The sequence below is a fragment of the Mastigoproctus giganteus genome, chromosome 14 (assembly GCF_048544385.1).
Source record: "Mastigoproctus giganteus isolate SK-2022 chromosome 14, ASM4854438v1, whole genome shotgun sequence".
In the NCBI taxonomy this organism is placed as follows: Eukaryota; Metazoa; Arthropoda; class Arachnida; order Uropygi; family Thelyphonidae; genus Mastigoproctus; species Mastigoproctus giganteus.
In genome coordinates this window covers 85,007,988-85,023,298 of record NC_143588.1, presented here as the reverse complement: position 1 = coordinate 85,023,298, position 15,311 = coordinate 85,007,988, and the positions used below count along the sequence as shown (strand labels likewise).

The window sequence follows — 15,311 nt, the reverse complement described above, 5'->3', positions numbered from 1 at the left end:
TTATAACTGTAACAAAAATGAAACAAAAATCCTCCTACGGACGTCAATGCCCACAAGTGTTCACTAAAAGTGATGATTACTTCCAGATGCTAATGCACAATTTCGGAGGGAAGGAGGCCGTATATTTGAGCGGCTGTTTAGCAATAAATGCTTGAAAATCTTCAAAAATGTTTTTACTAATTTTTTTTAAAAATTCATTATAGAGAGACTAACACTTCGCTATATGGGGTTAATTTTACATGTAATTTCATTTCAAGGTACAATGTTTTGTGAAAAAATTCGTAATATACAGAAATTCGTTAAATAGAAGTTAGTAATAGAGAAGTTCCACTGTATATATATATTCAGCTTAATTATTGTTTTGTCAGTGGCTATGCGAGTACTAGGCTTTGTCTTATTATTGTTCATTGCATAAGGACCACTGCTATGCAAATATATTGCATCGGCGGTTTGATCTTATTATCATTCCATTGTTGCATGGATTTGTTTAGCATTCGAAATGCAGTGATTCCTTGACTATTATTGGCCTCGTGGTCCTCTGTCAAGATGGGGCATAATGGTCAGTATTTTATTTTATTTCATTTTATTTGGTCACTTAATATTATTAGTCCACGTTTCCACCTTAGTGAGATTTCACATAGTTCGGAAATGGGTGCCTACTAGGGGTCACCACTAAATTTCTTTTGGCTTAATTTTCTAAATTATTTTAGGAACGTTGCTTCAACACTACCCTGTTCTTTATTCCCCCATCCTATTTTTTTTTTTTTTTTTATTTGGTTAAGTTCATTTTCACTCCACTGGTTTGGCATGCTACTGGCAAATATCCTATTTTAGCTTACTTACTTGTGTGCACGCACGTGCAGAGAGAGAGAGAGAGAAATCCAAAAGTCAGGAACAATTAAAGAATCGGGATTTCAGTGAATTTTTGACGTATGGTAACGAGATTAGCACAGAAATGTGGTTCCCCCCCACAAAAGAATGTCAAAATTTGTTCCAAGTGTAAGTGTCTGCTATAAAGGCACTAAGAACAGCTAAGCAGTTTATTGAACACTTGGGAAAGAAAAAGAAAAGAAGCTAAGTGGTCATGTTATTATTACAGGATAAAGCACTGTTGGTTGGTGAAAGGTTATTACCTTAACGCTGAATCTGCAACTGCAGTTTTGCGATCTTTCTGTCAGCTGAAAGGTATGCGACGTGGTAAAGGACCAATCACTGTTGCAGGACTAAAGACGATGATTAAGAAATTTGAGAAAACTGGTTCATTACAAGATTTTCCACAAAGCGGAAGACCATCAACATGTGCTACAAGTGTGGCTGCAGTTGCGGAAGACATGGATACTCTAATGACATCAACATCACACGGAGAAGCAAGCTCTTGTGAAGTTTAATGTCAAACTGCCATCCCATATGGGAGCGTTTATTGATAGCAGTTGGTTTTTTTGCAAGGTGATTAGAGTGTTTTTTGTGGTTGTTTAATCGACTATTTCTTGCTTTTTCCCTGCTGTTCAATTTGTTCTGAAGAAGCTCCACCTCCAAGTGGTCTGGGCCGGGCAGCTGGGGGGGTCCCCAGCTGGCAGAGTAAGCTTTTTTAGGTTTACTTCAAAATTTCGTGTTTTTGGTTTTTTGTTTTTGGTTTAAATTTTGTTTGAGCTTTCATATCATTTAGTGATTAGTCTTAGTATTAATTTAGGTTTAATATAGTTATATTGTTATTTTCAATTGTTTTGTATTGTTCTTTATGGCTTCAAAGAAAATAATTTCAGATCCCCATAGTGGGGATTCTGATAGTGATAGTGATGAAGAACTAAGTGATTTTATACAGCAGAAAGAACTTATGATGAAATCTCAGCTTCAGGAAGAACAGATAGAAGCTGCTGGGCCTAGTGAGGGAGTTGTCCCTAAGAAGAAGCGAAAACATAATATTAAGAAAAAGGTGCAGGATGAAGAAGATGTGAGTGAATCTCGTGTCACAAGATCCTTGCGCTCTCGGGCTAATGAAAAAGAAATAGCTGAGGAAGTGGGTCCTCAGGATAAAAGTCAAGAGTGTACTCCCTGTGATGGGTTTGAGGACCTCAAGCAAGCGAGACAAAGCTTACGAACTTTAGTTTTGCGGCATAAAGTGCCGATAATGGCGTTAGATGAGATGTTAACGCTTTGGGACCACCTTGAAGAGGTGGTTCAAAAGACTCTAGTTGAAAATGCTGTGCTGAAGGCTTTATTGAAAGAGAGGACTGCTGGTGGACTATCAGCTGAAAGAACATATTCTGATGCGGTAAAGGCTTTTACCGAACAGAGAGTTGCGACAAAGACTGTGATCATTAAGGCTACGACGGAGAAATTCAGGACCAGTGAAGACGTGAAGTCGGAGCTCCTGAAGACTATCCGTCCGGCTCTGAGTGACACGAAAGTGATAGGTGTGAGGCCTATTCGGGATCGTAGGGTTGCCTTGGAGGCGGCCACCGAACAAGATATTTGCAAGATCAAAGAGTGCTCCCGGCTTGGTGAACTAGGCTTGGTAGTGGAAAAGTCTTTAAAGATCAGACCGAAACTTGTTATTTTTGACTTAAATCAGGAAGTCACTCAAGAACATCTCCTGCAGGAGATTTGGACCCGTAATCTTAGTGGATCTGAGGTTTCGGAGGAGCAGTTTCGTAGTGAGACAGCTGTAATGACTAAAAATAAAGCCAAAGGTAAAACTGGCTATAATTTTATTGTTGAAACTTCGGGCTTGATCAGGCGAGCTCTGATCGCCCGGGAAAGAATTTATGTGGATTGGAGTGTGCATAGGGTGAGGGATCTTATTGTTCCCACGCAGTGTTATAAGTGCATGGCCTTTGGCCATGTTGCTAAACATTGTAAAGGTGAGTCGTTCTGTGGTCACTGTTCTGAGAGGGGGCACTCTTTTAGAAGTTGTGACAAGCGGGGGGACTCTCCGAAATGTGTTAACTGCTGGAGGAGGAACTTCCCTCTGACCATTCTGCTGTTGATAAGATATGCCCAGAATATGCTAGGGCTTTAGATATTTTGAAACGCAGAATAGATTATGGAGAGTAAGAATAGTTACTCCATAATTCAGATAAATGGTCAGAGAGCGATTAGTGTGGCCTCGCAGTTGACACAAGTTATAGAGGAGGAACGAGCTGATCTAGTGTTACTTCAAGAACCTTATGTGCTCAGAGATAAGGTGGTCTGTTATCCATCAGGATACAGAATTGTAGCTGCTTCCAGATCTCCCTGTGCTGCAATAATAATAACTGACCCACAGTTGACAGTAACTGTAGTGTCTACTTTGACTACATCATATGGTGTATGTGCGGAGGTTATAGGGGGATTTGGTCAAGTGTATTTTGTGTCCTTGTATTGTAGGCCATCGGAATTTATGGCGGTGTTTATAAGATATCTTGAGCAGGTTGTAAGTACACTTGGATCGGTTCATTTAATTGTTGGTATGGATTCAAATGCTAGATCTGCTCTGTGGGGTGGCCAGAGCTCTGATGACAGAGGTATAGAGCTGGAAGAGTTTTTGGCTACTGCAGACATGGAGGTGATTAATGATTCAGAACAACTGCCAACTTTTTCCTCTGTAATTGGTGAGTCCTTTATAGATGTCACTGCTTGTTCTAGATCCATCTTGAGGATGGTTAAAAACTGGAGGGTGCGGGAATGCCTCACAACTAGTGATCACAGAGTGATCACATTTGATATTACTACAGGGGAGCCTATGAGGCACTGGAGTGATGTCGGTAGGTATTCTATGCGTGGTGTAAATTGGATCAGGTTTCTCACTCTATGGAACTCCAAAATTGATCAATTAGATATGTGGCATGATCTGACTGCGTCAGAGAAAGCCTGGAAATTAACTAGTGTGTTGCAGGACCTATGTAAACAGTGTTTGCGGAAGAAGAGAAGACCGCAAAGATCGGTACCTTGGTGGACACCAGAACTTACGCGTATGCGGAAAGATCTACAACATGCGCGTAAGAGGTATCAATATGAGAGGAGGTGTTACTCTCAGGAATCTTTTGAGCTGCGGTTGCAGTATCAGACTAAAAGAAATGATTATAAGAATAAGATTATGTTATTAAAACAGGCTTCTTGGAGAAATTATGTGCAGGAGAGGGGCTCGGCTGATCCTTGGTCTTCTGTGTATAAGATAGTCACCGATAAAATCTATGGTGGTGAAATTATGTCCACGTTTGTGGCGACTGACAGAGTGACCTTGGGATGGGCTGACTCCGTCTCCTGTTTAATCAATTCAATTTTAGTTGAAGATTCTCCTGATAATTTGCTGCAGAGTCAGATTGTTCGGGAGAATTTAGATTATGTAACTAGTGGGAGTGAGCCTCCTTTTGTTCCCGCTGAGCTCGAGTTAGCTTTACAGCAGACCAGGGAAGGTCGTGCTCCGGGACTGGACAATATTGACACCGCTGTGGTGAGGAAAACGTGTCAGGCGAGTCCTGATGTGTACCTAGACCTTTTCAACACATGTCTTCGTGAAGGAGTATTTCCGGCAGTATGGAAGACTGCTAACTTGAGGGTTATTCTCAAGAGTCCTGAGAAGCCCGTGGATGAGCCTCGTTCATATCGCCCAATAGCTCTTTTGTCAGTTATCGGAAAGTTGTTGGAGCGGCTTGTTCTTGGTCGGCTGATGGTTCATTATGCTGGTCAGGGGCTGGTGGCCAACAATCAGTACGGTTTCAAGGCTGGCTCCTCTGCTGAGGATGCCATTTATAATTTGATTAAAGGTGTTAATGAGCTACCTGGTCGATATGTCCTGGGCTTGTTCGTGGACTTTAGGGGGGCGTTTGATGCTCTGTGGTGGGGCAGTGTCCTGCGCAGGGCTAGGGCGTCCCTCTGTCCGGGAAATTTATACCGTCTTCTTGAGGACTATCTCCGAGAGAGATATGTGCTCATTTGTACTCCTTTCATGAAGTGTGAGAGAAGAGTTTATAGAGGATGCCCACAGGGTTCGGTTCTGGGGCCGACTCTCTGGAATTGGGTTCTCGATGAGTTCCTACAAATGCAATCTGTGGAAGGTACGACCAGAATAGCTTATGCTGATGATTTAGTTATCTTGGTGTGTGGTGAGTCCTGCCGGATGCTTGAGGAGCGTACAGCTGCTTCTCTAAGCCAATTGTTGAATTGGTCTGCTCAGCATAAGCTGGAGGTCTCAGCAGAGAAATCTGTAGCAGTTCTCCTGAGGGGAAGCCTCAGTGGAACTCGCCATCCCTTGTGTCGTTCTGGTGATCTCTCGCTTAGAGTGGTTAATAAGACTAGGTACCTGGGTGTTGTCCTGGGAGAGCGACTTTCTATGGTAGCACATGCTGCCTATGTCCGAGATAAGGTGAAACGATTATATGCCAAGCTCCAGCGAGTTACGCGTGTTGAATGGGGTATAAAGGGTGGTGCCCTACACTTACTTCATGATAACATCTTTATCCCGATTTTGACTTACGCTGCTGGGGCTTGGGGAGGGTATATAGAACATTCTCATGTTCGTAGAATCTTGTCTTCGGCACAGAGGTTTGCTCTCTTAGGTATAACCAGGGCTTGCAGAACTGTGTCCACAGATGCTTTGTGCGTCCTTGCAGGGAAGATGCCTGCGGAGTTGGTTGTGGCGCAGTTTGCTCTGCGATATGCCCTTAAGCGGGGGATTACCAGGGTGATTTTTGGCGTCCGGTCGTGCCCGGTGGGGCGGTCGGCTGTTTTCCCTGGTATAACAGCGGAACGGGGGGCGAATCAATGATGAGTTGAGTACCATATGGCAATTCCAATGGACAAACTCTGAGAAAGGTCGTCATTTGTATACCTTTATGCCCTCGGTCCATACTGTGAGTAGGGAGCGACATTCCTGGCTCCAACTTGGGTTTGCAGCTGCTGCCGTTGTTACGGGGCATGGCCTGAGGTCAAGGCTGTTTCGTTTGGGGTTGACCCTTACGGAATTCTGTGAGTGTGGAGAGACTGAGACTGGCCTTCACATCTTGCTATATTGTCCTCTATATGAGGATTTAAGAGCGAGGTTGGACTTTGGGACACTGGCTCTCACTGAAGAGAATTTGAAGTATATTTTTGAAAATTATGAATTCTTTTGTTCTTTTTTAAGATTTGTTAAATTGGCTTATAGTCGCTGCCGGGCGATGCCTGGGTGGTAGTAGTGACCTACCTCCTCGTGGTGGGGACGGTAACTTGTGGTGAGTGATGCGATTGCCCATCCCCACCACAAGGCTGAATGGTCGATTAGTATTGTTTTGTTTGATTTGAGTAGACCATTTGGTCTTTATATATTTGGTTTTTACAACTAGGTTGAGACTGATATATTAAATGAGAATTGGTTGCATATGGATGAAAATCCGGGTGGCAACCGAGATGAAAGCTCACTCAAATGTAAATGTAAATCCCATATGGGAGCATGTGGAGAGCACTAAGAGTAGTCCTCCGTAGAGATATCCGTACAAAATTCAACACCTTCAAGAACTCAGGCCTCTAGATTTTGCAAAGTGGGAAGCATTTGCGTTATGGTTCTTTCAGCAAATTGAAGAATGTGACAACTGGCTGTCAAACGTTTTGTGGACGGATGAAGCCCATTTCACTCTCAATGGCACTGTAAACACACAATCGCAGAATATGGGCGACGGAAAACCCTCAAGCTTACAAAGCAACTTCATTGAATCAGTGAAAAGTAACGGTGTGGTGTGGATTCACCTCTTCTTTTGTTATAGATCTTTTGTTTTTCTTTCAGGAAATCAGTGGCTCTGGTTTTGAAACTGTCACTGTCACTGGTCAGCGTTATGCTGACCTGTTACGAAACTGCATTATCCCCAGCGTGGAGGAAAGCCAAGCTTTGGATGTTGTGACATTCATGCAGGATGGAGCACCACCCCATATTGCTTCTCCTGTGAAACAACAGTTACTCTCAGCGTTTGGAGAGAATCGAGTGATAAGTCGTCACTTTCAGCATGAATGGCCACCAAGGTCTCCAAAACAAGCCCTGCGATTTTTGGTTATGGGGCTACCTGACGTCACAGGTTTACAGAGATCAACCAACATCATTGGCAATGCTAAAAGACACTATATGATGGCAGGTATCAATGATTAGCATTAGCATTAGTAGAGGCATTTGATGCAAGAAAGCAAGCTTATGCAGCATCAGCCAAAAAAAAAAAAAAAACCCACTTCCACTTCACCCCTCTGTTCGTTCAAAATACCTGTCCAGCTGAGCCTTAAACTTATTTAGGCTATCAACCTCCACCACAAGGGATGGAAGTCTGTTCCACCAACCAACCACCCGCTGGCTAAAGGCAAATTTCCGCACGTCTATCCTACATCTGTCTTTCCTCAATTTGAATTTATGCCCTCTCAGGTGATTTTTCTGAGCTAGAGGAAGAATCCCATCAGCATTGAGCATGCTTAAACCATTCAAGGCTTTATACACCTCTATCAGATCACCTCGCTGGTGCCTAGTCTCCAGACACTGTAATTTGCAAAACTTAAGCCTTTCTTCGTAAGAGCACCCCTTTGTTCCATTCACTAATCTTGTTGCCCTTCTCTGTACTCGTTCCAGCAGCTCTACATCCTTCTTGAAATGAGGCCTCCAGACCTGTATACAGTACTCTAGGTGTGGCCTGACCATTGCCTTATACAATGGAATAATCACCTCCTTATCCCTGCTGGAAAAATTCCTGTATATCATTGACAATACTCCATGAGCTACTCTTGCAGCCCGTCTGCACTGCTCAGAGAACTTCATATCTGCCTGCACAACCACCCCCAAGTCCCTTTCATTCTCTACCACTGTCAGTGTAGTACCACAGAGTTGATACGTTGCTCTGGGGTTGCTGTTTCCCATGTGTAGTACTTTACATTTGTCAATGTTAAACTTCATTTGCCACCTCTCAGCCCATCTGCTCAACCTTTCCAGATCCTGTTGCAGCAGCATAGTGTCAGTAGTGTCCTTGACAACCCTGCCAACCTTTGTATTGTCTGCAAACTTGGACATTAAGCCCGATATACCATCTTCAATATCATTTATAAATACAGAAAACAATAATGGACCCAACACTGAGCCCTGAGGGACTCCACTAATAACATCAGTCCACGATGAGCAGTGTCCATTGATTACCACTCTCTGTCTTCTCCCCCTCAACCACCCCTTTATCCATAGCAGCAATTTGCCTCCAATGTCACACTGCTCCAATTTGTGTAGCAGTCTTCCATGTGCAACAGTATCAAAAGCCTTTCTAAGATCCAAGTATATAATATCAAAGTTATTCCCTGCATCTAGTTCTTTTGTGACTGCATCATAGTATCCAATCAAGTTGGTCAGGCAAGACCTCCCCTTAACAAAACCATGCTGTGTCTGAGCTATAACTGAAGTCTTGTCTAAATGATCCTGCAGTGCTTCTTTAACCAGTGCCTCCATTAATTTTCCTGGAACAGAAGTTAAGCTCACAGGTCTATAATTACTTGTGTCAGCCTTTGATCCTCCTTTGTGAATTGGGGTCACATTTGCACATTTCCAGTCTATGGGTACCTCCCCTGAGTCCAAGGAAGCTCTCATAATTATGGCTAAGGGTTTGCTTACTTCCTTTGCTGCCTCCTTTAATATAACTGGATAGATCCCATCCACCCCGGGTGCCTTTCTTGTGTTTATCTTCAACAGTTTCTCCTCCACTTTACTCCCAGTTATTTCAAGATTCTGTAGCTTACTGCTAGAGTTGAATACACCTCTGGCATTCCCCTCGCTGAATAACTCCTCATGTGTGAATGTCGATGCAAAATATTCATTTAGTTTGTTAGCTACCTGAGCAGGATCATCAACACTTGACCCATCAATATCAAGTGGACCAATCTGATTCATCCCCTTCCTTCTAGAGTTTACATAAGTAAAGAACTCTTTGCTGTTTTTCTTTGCATCCCTTGCCAAGGATTTCTCGTAATCTGCCTTCGCCTGCCTAACCTCCTTTGTAACTTGGTTGCATATCAACTTGTATCTATCATAGGCTTCTGTGTCATGTGTTAATTTGTATGTATCCCATGCATTTTTCTTCTCTGCCATATGCCTCATTAGTTCATCTGACATCCATTTTGGCCTAAACCTTGAAAAATATTTCTTAGTTGGTATGTAAAGCCTAGTAGCTTCCAAGATAAGTTCTTTGAATGCTTCCCATTTTGAATTGGCTGTTGGTAACATCATCAGTTGGTCCCACTGTATAGAATTTAAATACTGTCTCAGCCCATCGTAGTCGCCTTTACGGAAGCAATAACCCTTCCCTTTACCCCTAATGGTAGTTACCTCTTTGAGTAAATCCCACTTCAGCACACTGTGGTCACTGCCACCTAGTGGTTCATTTATCTGCAGATTCTTAATGCATGAAGAATCACTGCTGATAATCAAATCAAGAGTATTACTCCCTCTAGTTGCCTCCCAAACATGCTGATGTAGAAAACAATCATCCAATAAATCCACAAAAGTCCTGCTAGTGTGTGAGTAACCAGCCCCCAAATTCCAGTCAATATCTGGGAAATTAAAATCTCTTATTATAAGACACTCTGATTTACTGGCCCACTCTATTTCCCTGTACAGTTCCTTATTATACTCATCAGAGTCATTTGGCCTACAGCACACTCCTACTCTCAATTTTGATCTTCCAATGTTTATGTCACACCAAACTGACTCCACACTGCACTGTCCAGCGATGTCGACTGGCTTCACTTCCTTGGTTTTTATGTGTTTCTTAACTAATAGCATAACCCCTCCTCCCTTCCTATCCTGTCTATCCTTTCTGTAGACGTTGTACTCCCCAAATTGCAGTTCTGCATCCCTTATATCTGTGTGACACCACGTCTCTGATATCCCAACAATATCTGCCTTCGATGTTTTGAGCAATACCTCAAATTCATCAAATTTATTTACTAAACTCCTAGCATTGGTGTACACGCAAGTATACCTGCACCTGTTTCTATTCTTAGCTACCCTAACACAACCCATGTGTTTACTTGTACCGCAATGGCTCCCAGCAGTCTCTGAAATACCGTGCATCTTGTTTTTCAGGCTTCTGCTCATTCTAATAGAAGCAGTGCAAGAATCTCTTTCACCTCTGCCAGTGGCTACTGTCAATCTATTGGTCTTTGTCTCCCCCCAAGCTAGCAGTTTTCCGACCCACCTAACACTGCCTCGATAGCATCAGCAAATATTCTTGCACCCTTTCTATTTAAGTGTATCCCATCCCTGTAGAAGCAATCTCTCCTGTTAACAAGTACAGTCCAGGCTGTTTGTTTGTTATTTGGTTTTTAGGAGCATTAGCAACTAAGGCCATATTGCTCCTGGATATGCGGTGGTCATTCCCTGACCTTTCCGCATCCTCCGTATTTGGTGGTGACGGGCTCGAACCCCGGTCTAATCAAGAAGCGTGTGCTACGCACTGCTGCTCCTTCCCACCTGGCTACGGAGACACCTAGTCAGTCCAGGCTGAAAAAAATTCTACCCCTTGAGCCTTGCACAATCTTTCCAGGGCCGAATTGATCGACAAAGCTCTCATCATATACTCCCTCCTATCGTGTCTGGGCAGAATTGCAGACACTTTCAAATTCAACCCTAATTCTCGGCTTTTGTTCAACAGTGAGCTGTACTTGTTAAGTAATTCTGCCGGTCTCCTACTCTTAATATTATTAGTGCCAACGTGTACAACTATATCACCTTTTGTGCCCTTAAAAGATGATATTCGCTCTACGTCATTAACCTTTGCCCCTGGCAGACATACCCTGGTCCTGTTCCACCTATCTTTACCTCATGATACCTCCAGAAATGCTGTTTCATGCTGTCCATAACGTTTTACTCGTCTTTGGGCAGTGCTCAACAACAAAGGCCGCCACATGAACATTTATTGTAATGAGGTGATTTGAAAGATTGCCACCTTGTGGACATATTTGGAAATAATTTTGACATTCTTTCGGAAAAACCCCCACGTAATTTTATGCATTTCTGCACTAATCTCATTACAATACGTCAAAAATTTACCGAAATACCAATTCTTTAATTGTTTACTGACTTTTGGATCACCCTGTATATATACAGTAATACCCCGACTTACGCAAACTCTGAGTTACGCGGTTCTTGATTTTTTCGTTTGGCAACACTGCCGCCCACTATCTTCGAGGTCGTTTTTCATATGCTATCGATATACGGTGCGACGGCGGAGAGTGAGAGCGAAAGATGAACAAAATTCAACTTTGCTGCCGCATGAGCTGCACACATATACAAGAATTTGCATTCCAACTGTCATATTTATATATGTGTGCGTTCGAATTCGTGCTCAACTTTTTTCGGAAATTACATTGTTTTCACGAATAAAAAAAAACTTTCCAGGCTTTAAGGTTTCCAAAGACCGATTGACAGTGATGGTTAGCGGGAATGCAGCTGGTGATTGCAAGTTAAAACCTCTCTTAATTTATCGCTCCGAAAACCCAAGAGTTTTAAAAAATATATCTAAAATTAGCTTACCAGTGATTTGGAAGTCAAATCATAAAGCTTGGGTGACAGCTTCCGTTTTTGAGGACTGGTTTGGTCACCATTTCATACCCAAAGTCGAACGTTATTGCGAGTCTAAACAGATTCCATTTAAATTGATCCTTCTTATTAACAATGCACCCGGTCACCCTCCTGCCACCCTAATTAATTTCGACCGACGTGTGAAAGTTATGTTTTTGCCTCCAAACACAACCAGCTTACTTCAACCGATGGACCAGGGAGTCATCAAAACATTCAATACCTACTACACGAGGCGTTCGTTTGCACGTCTGAATGAAGCTATGAGACAAAATAGTGAGATGTCTGTTAAAGACTTTTGGAAACAATTCAATGTTTTAGATGCCATAAGAATCATTGAAGAATATTGGGATGAAATTCACAAAAAAACATTGGTGTCTGGAAGAAACTTTGTCCATTTTTTTTCAAAAACGAGACGAAAACAACGCCAGAAACTGATCATGTCGCTCATGTGATAGAAGTTGTTAATCTTGCCAGGCAATTAGATTTGGAAGTCAATGGTGATGATGTCAACGAGCTGTTGGATTCACATAGTGAGGAGCTGACAATGAATGAGCTCATAGAGATGTGTGAGCAAAACGTCACTAAATTATCCGACACTTCAGACCCAGTTCCACCAGAAAAGCACATGACAATTGCAAGCTTGACAGGTCTCAGCTCAATTGAAAAGGACTTAATTTTAGAAAACATACACTCCAACAAAGAACGCGTTATAGCTACAAATCAAGGAATAAAAAAATCATTAGCTTGCTACGAAGAAATTCTGGGTGAAAAAAAGAAGGCGCTGGTGTCGTCAGACGAATGTTAGATTTTATGAAGCCATCGACATCGAAATAACTTTTTTACGTAACTCATTTATTTTTTTAATACATAATTTGTATTAATATGTATAAATAACTGCAATTTTATTAAATATTTTTCTTTTAAACTAGTGTTTTTGTTAGTCCTTGGTCCCAATTAAACAAAATTTATATGTATTTATATGCAAAGTTTTACCCCGACTTACGCGAATTCGACTTAAGCGATTTTCGTCGGACCCACCTATAGCGTAACTTAGGGGTATTACCGTGTGTGTATATATATATATACATAGAGCTTTTTTGAAAAAAAATACGTGACAGTACTGATTCTTTGCTATCAGGAAAAACTGAAAATTAAAAGGATATGGAAAGTACTCTAAAACTTTTTTCCCCGATATTGTTACTTTAGTAGTAATGTTTTAGAATAAGAACAACATATTAAGTATATTAACACAGTTTATTAAGCATAAATTTATTATTCAAGTATATAAAAAAATAAGTAAAATGTGAGTAAAATAAGAAAAAAATAATAACATAAGTAAAAATAATTTGTATTGTAATTGTGTATTGTATTGTACTTAAAGGTTTTGAATATTTTCAATTTTAATTTTACATGCAACAAGATATGGAAAATATAACACAAAGAAATCTAACTTTGAATTTTTTTGAATATGGCCCCTGTATGGGAAAAGGTTGGACACCGCTGCAGTAGAAGGTGGGCCAGAGCCCATTGGGAATACACCCTGAGCTCATTCTTGACCAGTGTGACTTCTCCGTATGTGGGACAGGTAGTTGGATAGGTTTTACCAGGTACCACCAAGTTGTAGAATGGTAATCCCTTTAGCTCTCTTAATTCGTGGAGCAACACTAATTGCCTAAATGCCAGAAATGCGAACAGTGCATACCGAGTTAATTCTCTCCTAATCCATTCGCTCAACGGAAACAATTTTAAATGTAACTTCCAAGGGGAATTCAAAATAATTCACAATAAAAGGACTTCGTTGAACAGAGGTCCGATTGAGTAATTTAGAATTATAAAAATGGTTATACAGTTTTATATAGTAAATATCTTAACAATAACAGTAAAAAATGCAAATTTAGTTAAAATAATTTTAAGCTTATTTGAATAGTAGGTAAACATGTGAAAAAAATTTACGGAATACAGTATTACAAATTTCGAAGTACACTGCATCCAAATGTCACACGTCACTGTTAATAAAGGTGCCGGTATGCCGTACTGCTGCATACCATCCCAAAAAAAGCACCACAACCACACACACACACACACACACACACACACACACACACACACACACACACACACACACACACACACACACAGTTATTATAGAAAACTGTATAATATAGATGTACTATATAGATACTGAATATGTACATGAACATTAGAAAACAGGCCTTTTGCGTCGGATTGCATTATATCATCAAAGTTTCTTGCGACGACCGACTAACTGGTTAAATTAAAATTTATTAAAATAAAAATATAATATATACATAGATAAAACAGAAATAAAATAAAAGCGTTAAAATACAATAAGATAAAAGAGTTAAAATATATATATAATAAAAGTGTTAAAATATATAGTAGCTTTCGAAGCAAAGTGCCTCTTCATCACCTAGTCTGTGACTTGTGTACTTCAGTATATATTAATGGTTGCAATAGCACAAGTCAGCTGGGCGTGATCATTTATCATGAGTCTGGTGTTGGTAAAGCAGAATTACGTACACGTGATGATCGGCAGCGCTCATCACACTGCAATACAGTACATTCTATAATAGGGTGTAAATGTACTCCCCTCGTCCGATTCATAGTACTATTATTGGTGGCTATGTGTAGTGTTTCAAGCCATGAGCGCTGGCTGTAATCACGCGAAGTCGTCGATTTCAATATCCCGTTGGGGGATCAAGATTGTGCTGCTCAACCCAATAATGTTAGGCGACTGCGAAGTGTTTGAAATTAGCGGTTCGCAGAGCCACCTCATGCTCAGAAACCTGATCTTTCAATCTTCTACTAGACTCACCGACATAACACCCCCCTACAATCTGGACACATAATACGGTATACGGAACCACTCCATAGGAAAGGAGGAACAGGTGTTTTCACCTTAGAAATAATGGACTGTAATTTCCTCCCAGGAAGTTGCATGCATCATATATGATGGAGACACAAAATCCTAACAAAACTTTCCGACACACCCGGATAATAGAGGATGTAGGCAGTAAAGATAAATTGATTGGCGAGAGTGATAAATCCTATCACTCTCTGGTGTCGGTATGTTGACAATATTTTTGCAATTGTACCCCGGGATCAGAATCTGGGCTGCTGCAATATCTCAATTCCTTGTCACCCATCATTCAGTTTATGAATGAACTAGAGGTTGATAATACCCTTCCTTTTTTGGATGTGTTAGTCCAACGTGTGGATTCAGGTTTAGTAACTTCCGTTTTTAGGAAGCCAATGTGCACAGGCCAATTTACCAATTATGGCTCTGCACACACCCCTGGTCATTTATGTAGCACTGCGTGTACATTATTCTCCTGCACTTGGACGAACTCTAGTTCGACTGATGACAGGCAATTGGAGATTTCAAAAATTAGGGCGGAGCTTTCAAATTGCGGCTATCCACCTCATGTTCTAGATAGATGTGAGCTTCGGGGAATTTGGAGACCAAGCCAATACCTAGAAGTCTTCCCCATGTTCTGTGACCCAGTCTCGAACAATCTGGACGGTGTGGCATGGCACATTATCCTGCTGAAAGATGGCACCGCCAGAGAGGAAGACTGTTGCCATGAAAGGGTGTACCTGGTCAGCAATGATGTTTAGGTAGGTGGTAGATGTCAGAGTGCCCAGCACATGGATGACTGGACCCAGGATATCCCAGCAGAACATCGCCCAAAGCATGACACTGCCATCAACGGCTTGTTTTTGTCCCACATTGCACCCAGGG

At 41.5% G+C, this 15,311-nt stretch overlaps 1 protein-coding gene across 4 annotated transcripts in view; it reads right to left on the bottom strand.

Moving 5' to 3' along the window:
- The window catches only part of Cul1 (cullin 1), a 440,744-nt gene that overhangs the window by 220,766 nt on the left and 204,667 nt on the right, over positions 1-15,311 (bottom strand). The gene's annotated exons all lie outside the window — the stretch shown is intronic.